Below are 14759 nucleotides of genomic sequence, written 5' to 3' on the forward strand. Positions count from 1 at the left end.
CCCGACCTCCTATCCTGACCTCCTATCCCGACCTCCTATCCAGACCTCCTATCCCGACCTCCTATCCCGTCCTCCTATCCTGTCCTCCTGCCCTGTCCTCCTACTCCGACCTCCTATCACGTCCTCCTATCCTGTCCTCCTATCCCATCCTCATTTCCCGACCTCCTATCCCGACCTCCTATCTCGACCTCCTATCTCGACTGGTAAGATGTGTACCAGGTATTGAAATATCTCCAGCCGATTGGAAGTTATGTGAGAACATACATTTCCCATTGATTTGCATGGGACTTTAAACAAAAACCCTGACGCTCACAAATGGGGGTAGTTAAGAGTTAAATTAACTATCCTATATTTTAAGTGGACATATAAGTAACATGTGACCAAGTATTATCGAAATATCTCCAGCCGTTGGGAAGTTATGCAGTAACATATATTTCCCATAGACTTGTATAGGACTTTAAACATAAACCCCGCCCCTGGCAAATGGGGGTGAGTAAGGGTTAAATCACCTATCCTATGTTTGTTGTTGACATATAAGTAACATGTGTGCCAAGTTTCATGTTAATATCTTTAGCCGTTTGGGCGTGATGCTGGAACATACACACACATACACACATACATACACACACACATACGCACGTTGAGTTTTATATATATATATAGATTGGTGAACTAGGCGGTGTAGTCACAGGGCCCTTGTGACTCACAACCAATACATATAATAGTTTGTATAAAATAAAGATACAAGTGTGAAGGTATCCAGCTCCTTGATGTAGCCCGCAGCGTCTCGGACCGAGACAGACCAGGTTCATATGCAAAAGAAGAAAGATGGTCCAGCGCTGTCAAGTCAGTGAATATTGAGGAGTTTATTATATAAAAACCATACAGGTACAGGTGAGTGACGCGTTTCGACCGCTAGTGTACGGTCTTAGTCATGACTAAGACCGTACACTAGCAGTCGAAACGCGTCACTTACCTGTACCTGTATGGTTTTTATATAATAAACTCCTCAATATTCACCGACTTGACAGCGCTGGACCATCTTTCTTTTATATAAAATACAATCATAAAACAATAAGAATATATAAAATGCTGCTAGTGAATATCTACTTTGTTTAGAATGAGCTGGGATCTAGAATATAACCAGCCCTAGAATGGTAGCTGCCTTTTGTGTGATACAGCTTGAATAGTACTTTTTAGGGCAAGCTGGGATTTTAAATTTGAGATAATGAATCTTATATTCCACATAGGCTGCTGAAGAAGGATGTCTTTCCTGAAACGCGTTTAGCTAATTGATCTATTTTAAAACTACATTTCTGCCTTTTACTACTAGTAGTATTTTATTTCTAACTGCCTTTCCTACATCTGGTGTGCAAAAACACTAACATCCTGCCAGGCATCCGAAAGGACGCTGTACCACCTGGTCCATATCCTATTACTTATCATTCTACCTATTGGAGCGACGCAGATCGCTAATTTCCAGGAAGCGACACAGTCCGCAAATCATTTCTATCTTCCAAATCTCCATGTACCTGCTACTAGCTAGTGCCGCATGCACGAACTTGCAAATCCCCACCGGACAGTTACATTGCGGGGAAAGGACTCACACAGGAGCGGGGAAGATCTATCTTGTTTTCTACCTGCGGATTATTAGTCTATTTGTTCGGCAGCTAACAGAGGAGCCTGCCAGTGGTGCACAACGGGCATTAACTGTTGCTATTTTTTGGTTGTTATCATCAATGATCTCACTTGAGGAGACTATAAATCCCAGCATGCCCTACAAATACCTGCAATAACAGTCACTACCCACATTTGTTTTCTACTATACCACCAATGAATATTGGTTATAGATGGATATTTGCTAAAGACTTTACCCACGGAGACTACAAATCCCAGCTTGCCCTAAAAGTGCTGTTCAAGCTGTATCACACAAAATCATACTGTTCTAGGGCTGGTTATATTCTACATCCCAGCTCATTCTAAACAAAGTAGATATATACTAGCAGCATTTTATATATTCCTGTTTTATGATTGCATTTTATACAGCTTATAATATGTATTGGTTGTAAGTCACAAGGGCCCTTTGACTACACCGCCTAGTGCACCAATATCCTAATAAATGTATTTATATAGTATCCATTTGTTACTTATTTGCATAGAATAACATCCAATTTACTTACTTATTACCATTACCTATATACCTGGTTCCTAATATCACATACGGTATTTATATTTTTAATTCTACACTTATTTTCCAATTTCACTCATATAACCTAGAGGACTGAAATATCTTTTGTTTTCTCAATAGGTGGGGTAGTGTCTATAGGCACTAGAATTGGGGCTTCATTTTTGTCCTCTAGATACAGTCCATAACATGTTGGGTCTCTGATATTAAAAGGGTATTCAGAACATCAAGGACTTGCTAACTATGTCTCATAGATCCCACCTAGGGATGAGCGAATTGAATCTGAAAAATCCGAATTTGTCTCGAATTTCAGGAAAAATTTGAATCCCAATGAATGGGAATTTTGCCGCGATTCAATCACATGAATCCCCAAAGGATAGGGGATAAGATGTCAGATCACCGGGGTCCCGCTGCTGGGGACCCCCAAGATCTCGGCTGTGGAACTCCACTATCATTACTGCACAGAGCAGACTCGCTCCGTGCGTAATGACCAGCGATACAGGGGCCGGAGCATTGTGACATCATGGCTCCGCCCCTCGTGATGTCATGGTCCACCCCCTTAATGCAAATCTGTGGGAGGGGCGTGATGGCCGCCACAGCCCCACCCATAGACTTGTATTGAGGGGCGGGCCTTTACGTCACGAGGGGGCGGAGCCATGACGTAACAATGCTCCGGCCTCTGTATTGCCCATCATTACGCACGGAGCGAGTCTGCTCTGTGCAGTAATGATAGCGGGGTGCCGCAGCCGAGATCCCGGGGGTCCCCAGCAGCGGGACCCCGGCGCCTTTGGATAGGGGATAAGATGTCTAGGGGTGGAGTACCCCTTTAAACTCCATTTAGTGCAGTCCAGGCTCCAGGGCATCTAAAATGGCAGATCTACATGTGAGAACAGGGGGAAAGGAATCCTGGGAAGGTGGGAACAAGGGTCGGCAGGATTACCCTGAATCACATGCAGCATGCAGCCTATCAGCAGCCAGACACCCCTGTGATGTCACAGCCCTATATACAGCCATCTTGCAGCCACTTACATCAGCATTCTATTGCAGAGAGAGAGGGACAGTGAGCAGTGTGTTGCACAGAAAAGCTTTTTTACAGCAACGATTCACCTCAAACCCAAATCCAGCCTAGAAGCACTGATAGGGAAGGGAGAGAGATTGAGAGAGAAAGTGCAATTTTGGGTGTATTACAGCATCGATTTACCTCAACCCTAAATCCAGCCTAGAAGCACTGACAGGGAAGGGAGTGAGATTGAGAGAGAGAGTGCAATTTTGGGTGTAGTACACAGCGACTGTGTGCTGAAGCACTGGTGTGTACAACAACTGAAAAGCTAATAGTAGCCAGTTAGGGTGAGCAGTGTCCTCTATTAAAGGGATACTCCACTGGAAAACATTTATTTTTAAATCAACTGGTGCCAGAAAGTTAAATAGGTTTGTAAATTACTTCTATTAAAAAAATCTTAATCCTACCAATACTTATCAGCTGCTGTTATGATCCACAGGAAGTTCCTTTCTTTTTGAATTTCCTTTCCTTGCTCTCTGCTGACACCTCTGTCAATTTTTGGAACTGTCCAGAGCAGGATAGGTTTTCTATGGGGAGTTGCTCCTACTCTGGACAGTTCCTAAAATGAACAGAGGTGTCAGTAGATAGCACTGTGGTCAGGTATAAAGGAAATTCATAAAGAAGAGAACGTCCTGTGGATCATAACAGCAGCTGATAAGTCTTGGAAGTATTACAATTTTTTAATAGAAGTAATTTACAAATCTGTTTAACTTTCTGGCACCAGTTGATAAAAAAAAAAAAGTTTTCCAGTGGAGTACTCCTTTAAGTGTAATCTAAGTGGTGTACCATTTTGCGTACATCTAAGTGGTGTACCATTTTGTTCCTGTTAAAGTCTTAAGGGCCTAGTTACTGTGAAAGGCCAGCCAAAAGTACACACCTGCTGGTGTTGTATACAAATACTGTTTCAAGCGTAGTGGAGCGCATTGTACTCCCCTCATAAGTGCATACCACATACGTACATATAAGTGGTGTATCATTTTGTTCCTGTTAAAGTCTCAAGGGCCTAATTACTGTGAAAGCCCAGCAAAAAGTACACACCTGCTGGTGTTGTAGACACATACTGTTTTAAGCGTACTGGGGCGCATTGTTCTTCCCTCATAAGTGCATACCACAAACGTACATCTACGTGGTATACCATTTTGTTCTGGTTAAAGTCTTAAGGGCCTAGTTACTGTGAAAGGCCAGGCAAAAGTACACACCTGCTGCTGTTCTAGACAAATACTGTTTTAAGCATAGTGGAGCGTACTGTATTCCCCTAATATATGCACTAAGTATGTCAGGCAGGGAAGTTCCAGGATGTTCCCAGAGTTGAGGTAGAGGCCTAAATTCATCAGGCGCAGGCAGAGGTTGCAGCAGACTAGGGGCGAGTGGCTGCAGGAGTCGTAACCAGAGGCCTGAGCTCCTGGTATCAGCTAGCGGTCGTGTCTCGACCAGCAACCCATCTGCTGCCAGTCAGCAGCTACTGCCCAGCCAAGAAGTGAAGGAGACGTCCACCGCTTCCTTCGCTTTGTAGGCAAGTAGTGATGAGGAGTGGCGTGGTAGGGGGTGTTGGGAGCGTTCAGGCTCCTGAAGCACACACTGAGGAGAACATTAGTGATGTGCTGACACAACTCAATGATGATGAAGCCGACTGCACTTGGGATTCGGGTGCCGAGGGGTTCATCATCAGGAATAGAAGGTGGCTGGTTGTCTGTGAGGCAGCAGTTGAGTCAGCAAGGTGGTAGCATGGTTGGGAGTCAGTATGGTGGCAGCAGTAGGAAGTCTGGATCCAAATGTGCCCAGGGTAGACCACCTGCTTCGCAGCAGCCTACCTGCCTGGGAGGTAGTAGAACAGGGGTCCCTGGAGTCGGCAGCAGTAGCAGTCAGTCAGTGCGGACTGTTGGGGGGGACATCAGCTACTTTGCAGTGTGGCAGTTTTTCATCAAGTATTCAGAGGATATTAACATGGCCACATGCAATTTAAAAAAATATCTTTAATCTTTTCAATTGTGAGGCCCTCTGGTCAGGTCAGGCTGCCGTCACCTCCAGGCTGTGTCATTCTGTCAGCATATAGTCTCCTCTTGCTGCTGCCACCTTCGGGCTTGGTAATTCTGCCACATTTTGGTCTCCTCATGCTTGTGCCACCTCCAGGCTGTGTCATTGTGCCGCCATGTGGTTTCCTCATGCTGCCGGGACATTGCCTAATTTTTTTTACTGTAATCTATTTAATATCTTCAATTTAAATTTGAAAATATATCTTTAAACTTTTCAATTGTGAGGCCCTAGTGGTTTCCTCTTGCTACTGCCACCTCCAGGCTTTGTCATTCTGCCACCATATGGTCTCCTTATGCTGTTGGCACCGTAAATTAAACTTTTAAAGTTTTGATCTATCTAAAATCTTCAATAAAAATTTTCTAAAATATCTTTAATCTTTTCTATTGTGAGGCCCTATGGTCTCGTCGGGCTGCTGACACCTCTAGGCTCTGTCATTATGCCATCAAGTGACTCCTTGTTATATTCGGACAGAAACAAATTTTTTGGGGAAAATTCGGCAAATCGTCCGATCAATTTTTTTAAAAATTCACTCATCTCTAATCCCACCTTTAAAAGTTACATGTATATTGAGCATGAGGGTACTCCAACCTGTTTTGAGAGGTAGCTTCCACATCCAGTCAAGTCAATAAAGAGGTAAGACAAGGATTAAAAGTTATCACTCATCCACAAGATGTGGGATAACTTTCTGATCAGTGGGGTTCTGACTGCTGAGACCCCGACTGAGAACAGATCACCAGTCCCCTGAGTAAATAGAAGGGCAGCACACATGCTTATCCGCCATTCCATTGATTCTCCATGGCCTACATTTACTATTATAGAGTTTTTCCTATTTGATTTTTATCCAACCAGGGTTTTTTTTTTTTTAAATCAGATTTCCTAAAAATTTTATATTATAATACAAATCTACCTCTTATAATTTTTGAGAAAAGTAGAGTTTTGCAGAAAACCCATGAACACTCCCACTTTACTAGGTTAAAAATTCAATTTGTTTGCTTGTTTGGCTTTCTTCTTGCAAAGTTTTGGCATATGAAAATGTAAAAATAAAAGCCAATATTGAACTGTCAGGATGGGTATAGTAAATCGAAGTCCCACTGACAGTAAAGGAGACTGTCCCACTGACAGTAGATGGAGTGGTGGCTGACAATTCATTTAGGGGGACACTTGACCTCCACTCTCATGATCAGTGGGGGCCTTAGTGATCGAACTCCCCACTAATAAACTTGTTATCCCATATCCTGTTGCTAGGTAATAACTTTTAATGTTACAATCACTTATCTCCTTAGATTCCATGGTCAATAACACCCATACTAAGTGGTTTTTACAAATGAGGAAACATTCTTTTTAACCCCATTGGCACCCTGATGGCCTTCTTAGGTCCTTATCTGTCAATGAATTATCATGGCAGACAGGTGCCTAACAAAGGCCTCCAGTCCTGCCATGTCTTTATGCCCTGAATACACAGAACTAGTTTGTGACCATATTTATACTGCAACTTTTTCCTCCTAGAGGAACAATATCATTTTGTTTAGAGGTAAAGAAATACAATACTAACTACGTGATTTATTGTTATGGGCAGCTTAACTATTTTGATTCAGTTACCATCCTCATGTAAGCATGCACTCTCCTGACACTGCTATGTACAAGCGTAAAAGGGAAATGGGTCATTGTGACAGCTTAGACATTGAAATCTTGTGTAATCGGAGGCCTGGAGGCTTTATTGATCAACTGAGGAAGGATCAAGGCCTATAAACATCATTAAATGGCCACAGCATTGCAAAAGATTTGATACCTTCTGGCAGGCCTTAAACTGGGAAATTTCAAAGCAGATGTTCATGTCATTGCTGTACATCGGAGAATAACCTCAATTAAAAATTTACCAGTCCAATCTTCCAGCCTCTGCATCATTTAGTAACCGAACGCTGCAAATAGCACCATCCACAGATGTCCTTGTGCCACCACCTCAAATACCATATTACACCCAAAATCAGATAAGGCATGACTTAAGGTTAAAAAAAAAAAAAACTCTTAAAGAGGTTTTTCCAATTGTATGTAATGCTTAAAACCTAAACTCTGGACAATGTTTTTGTTAGAATAGTTCCCTGAAATGAATCTAATTACAGGGTATCCCACTGCTGGGACCTTCATACTATAGGTACAATCTATGGTATGTTCTGTTATACAGTGCCGCCACAGGGGGGATAAAGTATTGCACAGTTTATATTGAAATAAGTTGTGTACCAAAGAAAAAGGGGGTCCTCCAGAGAGATTCCCTCTGTGTCAGGGTTTCCCAACCATTATGCCTCCAACTGTTGCAAAACTACAACTCCCAGCATGCCTCGACAGCCTTTCACCCATCACGCTGTCTAATAGATGAGATTTTATTCTATTAACTTTGAATTTTCAAAACCTGACAACCTGTGTTATGTTTGTACTGTACAATAAAACCTAATGCAAGTTTAGAGATCAGTGAATGAGAATATATTGCTTTATAGTGAAGTTCTATTAATCTGTTCTGATCCTGTCCTGCTTTGTTGCTACTATAGAGAGTAAAGCACTGTCCCTATGTCAAATGGATAGGAAAGGGACAGGTGTCATTCATGTGAAATTGTGAATGTAAACAAGTTTGCATTCAATGACAGCAATCAGAGTATCAAAACTGTACAGAGTATATTCATCTCGCAATGCCTTTCAAACCATACAGGTACGTCATGGGGGCATTAAGGATATGTGTATTTATGTACTGTATATGGTGTACATTTAAAGAAAACCTGTCACAGATTTTACCCAATATAGCTGGTAGAAAAATATAGGGTAAAATAAAATTCCTTGCCATGTCCGGATGTCCTCCTGAGCATACTCCATATTATTGAAAAGTAGTTGCTGCTTCTGGGCATAAGCAAGATTTTCATGAAATACATATATAGTTGTGCAGTGAACTGTACAAGCTGTTGAATGATAGCACATACATGCCCTTGGGAATTAAAAAAGTAATAAAGAAAAGGGGGGGGTTTTACTCTACATATACCTATGGGGGAGGGGGGGTTACTCTACATATACCTATGGGGAAGGGGAGGGGGGGGGTTACTCTACATATACCTATGGGGAAGGGGAGGGGGGGGTTACTCTACATATACCTATGGGGGGGGGGTTACTCTACATATACCTATGGGGAAGGGGAGGGGGGGGGGGGGTTACTCTACATATACCTATGGGGAAGGGGAGGGGGGGGGGGGTTACTCTACATATACCTATGGGGAAGGGGAGGGAGTATACTCTACATATACCTATGGGGAAGGGGAGGGGGGTTACTCTACATATACCTATGGGGGAGGGGGGTTACTCTACATATACCTATGGGGGAAGGGGGGTTAATCTACATACACCTATAAGGGAGGAGGGGGGTGTTACTCTACATATACCTATGGGGGAGGGGGGGGTTACTCTTCATATACCTATAGGGGAGGAGGGGGGGTTTACTCTACATATACCTATGGGGGAGGGGGGGGTTACTCTACATATACCTATGGGGGAAGGGGGGGTTACTCTACATACACCTATTGGGAGGAGGGGGGGTGTTACTCTACATATACCTTATGGGGGAGGGGGGGTTACTCTTCATATACCTATAGGGGAGGAGAGGGGGGTTTACTCTACATATACCTATGGGGGAGGGGGGGGTTACTCTACATATACCTATGGGGGAAGGGGAGGGGGGGTTACTCTACATATACCTACAGGGAAGGGGGGGAGAGGGAGGGGGGGTGCTCTGCATTTAACCTATAGGGAAGGGGGGGGAGAGGGGGGGTTTACTCTACATATACCTATGGGGAAGGGGAGGGGGGGTTACTCTACATATACCTATGGGGAAGGGGAGGGGGGTTACTCTACATATACCTAAGGGAAGGGGGGGTTACTCTACATATACCTATGGGGGAGGGGGGGTTACTCTACATATACCTATGGGGGAAGGGGGGGTTACTCTACATACATCTATGGGGGGGTGTTACTCTACATATACCTATGGGGGAGGGGGGTTACTCTACATATACCTATGGGGGAGGGGGGGGTTACTCTACATATACCTATAGGGGAGGAGGGGGGGGTTACTCTACATATACCTATGGGGAAGGGGGGTTACTCTACATATACCTATAGGGGAGGAGGAAGGGGGTTACTCTACATATACCTATGGAGGAGGGGGGGGGGTTACTCTACATATACCTATGGGGAAGGGGAGGGGGGGTTACTCTAGATATACCTATGGGGAAGGGGAGGGGGGTTACTCTACATATACCTATGGGGAAGGGGAGGGGGGTTACTCTACATATACCTATGGGGAAGGGGAGGGGGGTGGTTACTCTACATATACCTATGGGGAAGGGGAGGGGGGGTTGGGTTACTCTACATATACCAATGGGGAAGGGGGAGGGGGGTTACTCTACATATACCTATGGGGAAGGGGAGGGGGGTTACTCTACATATACCTATGGGAAAGGGGAGGGGGGTGGTTACTCTACATATACCTATGGGGAAGGGGAGGGGGGGTTACTCTACATATACCAATGGGGAAGGGGGGGGGGGGTTACTCTACATATACCTATGGGGGAGGGGGGGTTACTCTACATATACCTATGGGGGAAGGGGGGGGGGGTTTCTCTACATACACCTATAGGGGAGGAGAGGGGGGGGTTACTCTACATATACCTATGGGGGACAGGGGGTTACTCTACAAATACCTATAGGGGAGGAGGGGGGGGGGTTACTCTACATATACCTATGGGGGAGGGGGGGTTACTCTACATATACCTATAGGGGGAGGAGGGGGGGTACTCTACATATACCTATGGGGGAGGGGGGGTTACTCTACATATACCTATAGGGAAGGAGGGGGGGTTACTCTACATATACCTATGGGGGAGGGGGGTTACTCTATATATACCTATGGGGAAGGGGGGGTTATTCTACATATACCTATAGGGGAGGAGGGGGGGGGGTTACTCTACATATACCTATGGGGGAGGGGGGGTTTCTCTACATATACCAATAGGGGAGGAGGGGCAGGGGGTTACTCTACATATACCTGAGGGGGGGGGGTTACTCTACATATACCTATGGGGAAGGGGGGTTACTCTACATATATCTATAGGGGAGGAGGGGGGTTACTCTACATATACCTATGGGGGAGGGGGGGTTACTCTACATATACCTATGGGGAAGGGGAGGGGGGGTTACTCTACATATACCTATGGGGAAGGGGAGGGGGGGTTACTCTACATATACCTATTGGGAAGGGGAGGGGGGTTACTCTACATATTTCTATGGGGAAGGGGAGGGGGGTGGTTACTCTACATATACCTATGGGGAAGGGGAGGGGGGTTACTCTACATATACCAATGGGGAAGGGGAGGGGGGGTTACTCTACGAATACCTATAGGGGAGGGGGGGTTACTCTACATGTACCTATGGGGATGGGGAGGGGGGGTTACTCTACATATACCTATGGGGAAGGGGAGGGGGGGGTTACTCTACATATACCTATGGGGAAGAGGGGGGGGGTGTAGCTGCATATACCTATGGGAAATTGGGGGGTGCATCTGCATATACCTATGGGAAAGAGGGGGGGTGTAACTGCATATACCTATGGGAAGGGGGGATGTAACTTTATATACCTATGGGAAAGGGGGGGTGTTACTGCATAAACCTATGGGAAAGGGGGGGAGTAACTGCATATACCTATGGGAAAGGGGGGGGGGTAGTTGCATATACCTATGGGAAAGGGGGGTGTAACTGCATATACCTATGGGAAAGGGGGGGGGTATCTGCATATACCTATGGGAAATTGGGGGTGTAACTGCATATACACAAATGAGAAAGAGGGGGGGGTGTAACTGCATATACCTATGAGAAAGAGTGGGGGTGTAACTGCATATACCTATGGGAAAGAGGGGGGGGGGGTGTAACTGCATATACCTATGGGAAAGAGGGGGGTGTAACTGCATACACCTATGGGAAAGTGTGGGGATGTAACTGCATATACCTATGGGAAATTGGGGGGTGCATCTGCATATACCTATGGGAAAGAGGGGGGGGGGTGTAACTGCATATACCTATGGGAAGGGGGGATGTAACTTCATATACCTATGGGAAAGGGGGGTGTTACTGCATATACCTATGGGAAAGGGGGGGAGTAACTGCATATACCTATGGGAAAGGGGGGGGTAATTGCATATACCTATGGGAAAGGGGGGTGTAACTGCATTATACCTATGGGAAAGGGGGGGGTATCTGCATATACCTATGGGAAAGGGGGGTGTAACTACATATACACCTATGGGAAAGAGGGGGGGTGTAACTGCATATACCTATGAGAAAGAGTGGGGGTGTAACTGCATATACCTATGGGAAAGAGGGGGGTGTAACTGCATATACCTATGAGAAAGAGGGGGGGTGTAACTGCATATACCTATGGGAAAGAGGGGGAGTGTAACTGCATATACCTATGGGAAAGGGGGGCGGGATAATTGCATATATCTAAGGGAAAGAGGGGGGTGCAACTGCATATACCTATGGGAAAGAGGGGGGGTGTAACTGCATATACCTATGGGAAGGGGGGTGTAAGTTCATATACCTATGGAAAAGGGAGGGTGTAACTGCATATACCTATGGGAAAGGGGGGGTGTAACTGCATATACCTATGGGAAAGGGGGGTGTAACTGCATATATCTATGGGAAAGAGGGGGGGATGTAACTGCTCATACCTATGGGAATGAGGGGGGGGGTGTAACTGCATATATCTATGGGAAAGAGGGGGGTGTACCTGCTTATACCTATGGGAAAGAGGGGGGGGGTAACTGCCTATACCTATGGGGAAAGGGGAGGAAGGTGGAGGGGTAACTGCCTATACCAATGGGGAAGAGGGGGGTAACTCTGCCTATACCAATGGGGAAGAGGGGGGTAACTCTGCCTATACCAATTGGTAAGAGGGGGGGGGAATCTGCCTATACCTATGGGAAAAAAGGGGTTTAACCCTGCCTATACCTATGGGAAACGGGGGGAGTTTTTTTTTTTTTTTTTTAACTCTGCCTATACCTACGGGGAAAGGGGGTGGGGGGACTCTGCTGCCTATACCTAAGGAGAAAGGGGGGTTTACTCTGTTTCTATACCTATTGGGAAGGGGGTTTAACTCTGCTGCCTATACCAATAGGGAAGGGGGGCTACCTAACTTTATACCTGGATGCCTAACTACTTACCTACATACCCAGCTAGCTAACTATGTACATACTAGTGTTGAGCGGCATAGGCCATATTCGAATTCGCAAATATTCGCGAATATATGGACGAATATTCGTCATATATTCGCGAATATTCGCATATTCGTAATATTCCCGTTTTATTTTCGCATATGCGACAATTCGCATATGCGAAAATTAGCACATGCAAAATTAACATAAGCGAAAATTCGCATACGCGAAAATTAGCATATGCACATTTTCGCACATGCGAAAATTCGCACATCAGTCTCACACAGTAGTATTAGAGCCTTCTTTACACCACACAAGCTGGAAGCAGAGAGGGATGATCACTGTGATGTGTACTGGGAAAAAAAAAACAAATAAAAAAAAAAAGAATATTCGTAATTACGAATATATAGTGCTATATTCGCGAATACTCGCGAATTCGCGAATATGCGATATTCGCGAATAAAATTTGCATTGCGAATATTCGCGAGCAACACTAGTACATACCTGGCCTTCATACATGGCTGCCTAACTAGCTAGCTAGCCCCTTACCTACCTAACTTGTCACCTACCTACATATCTGGCTTCCTGATCTACCTACCTAGTTACCTATTTACCTGGCTACTTACCTACCCGTTTACTGTGCAGGACACCAAGGAGGGCATTATTACAGTTTGTGGGCCTATAGATGGAAAGATTGTGGAGAGGAGGGCACTGAATATATGACATGTTTTTCCTGCAGATGTTAAGAGATCCACATGGCGGTCTTATCCAGACGGAGAAGAAAAGGAAAGAGGACGCTGCTGATCAGAAAATACGTAATTGTGAGTTCCAAAATGTAACTGTAATCACTTTTATGGTATACACATCCTGTGTACAGCTGATATCTACTGCCATATGGTCCTGTATATAATCACTTATATAGATCCTTTATAGTATACTGGTCTGTGTATAGTGGTTTTATTCACTACAGTATGGCGGTATTATCCAGTTATTGTGTGGTGGTATATATTTACCTATGTTAAAGTGTTTTTTTATATATATAAATTTTAGTTTATTGTGTGGGATTTAGGTGGAATAGGTGCGTGGCAGAAGATTGACGAGCTGCAGAGCCTAGTAAGGGCCCTTGCTTTTTTTTGGTCCGTGGGCCCTAAGTGTTGTCAGTCCGCTCCTGGGAGGGGGTGTAATTAAGGGGGGGGGGGAAAGGAGGGGGTAAATAAAGGGGGGGAGGGGGTGTAATTAAGGGGGGTGCGGGTGATGGGGTGCCAAACAAAGGGTCCGCCCTGGGTGCCAAATTCTCTAGGTACGCCCCTGCCATCTACCCTAAATTGACCCTATAAAAACTACAGATTACCCTGTAAAAAATAAGCCCTCAAACTACTTTGAAAATATGCCAATGTGGTAACCCAGTACAGAATCATGTGCTCTTCTGTACTCCTGCCCATCCTGTGTGGCAGATGCTGCTCAATGTCCGTCTTGGGCCCACTTAGAACTCTCCATAATGCACTAAATAATATAATATAGTGAGGTCATAGTTCAGTCCTGCAGATAAGTGCATGCTGAGGTACAGTTTGGTGAGGAGTGAAGTCTGAAGTCTGGATCTGAAAGGAGTCCTGAGGCCTAGTCCAGCAACCACGCATCAACTACAAGTTAACCCCACTACCCAGGTGAAATGCAAAGCCTTGCAGTAAGCACTAAGTCCAGGGAATTTAATATAAGTCAAGTCCAGCAAGTTAGTCAAGCCCAAGTCACTAAAGTCTAGCGTGGGCTGCTTACAAGTCAAGTCAGTCATATACAGCACAATCTACTATAAGTCCCAGCAAGCTGATAAGCTTCCCAAAGTTCACCCTGCATCTCCTTCACGCTAATCTGGGGGGGGGGGGGGGGGGGGCATTGGTTCTTTCCATGCAAGTTCCATGCAAGTAAGGAAAGGCACAAGGATGTTGTACTTTCCACACAAAGAGCTGTACAGAATTTCCATGTATGGTTTAGGTCTGTCCTACAACATTTTCTAGTTAGGACCTGGGGCCTAATTTTGGTGGCATATTGGGCAAGTCCATAACTGTTGTGATGTGACTTGTTATCTGTGGTTGCATCTGAGCCCTGGTGCCTGAGGGGTCCCAAAATCCCCTCCACTATATTATGAGACCCCAGTATTATACCTGGCAAATGGAACGCCCTGTTTCAGACTTTACATTGTGGGTCAAGAGTGTTAGGTTACGAGGACAACATAACCCAACCA

Source organism: Hyla sarda, chromosome 12 (assembly GCF_029499605.1).
Source record: "Hyla sarda isolate aHylSar1 chromosome 12, aHylSar1.hap1, whole genome shotgun sequence".
Lineage (NCBI taxonomy): Eukaryota > Metazoa > Chordata > Amphibia > Anura > Hylidae > Hyla > Hyla sarda.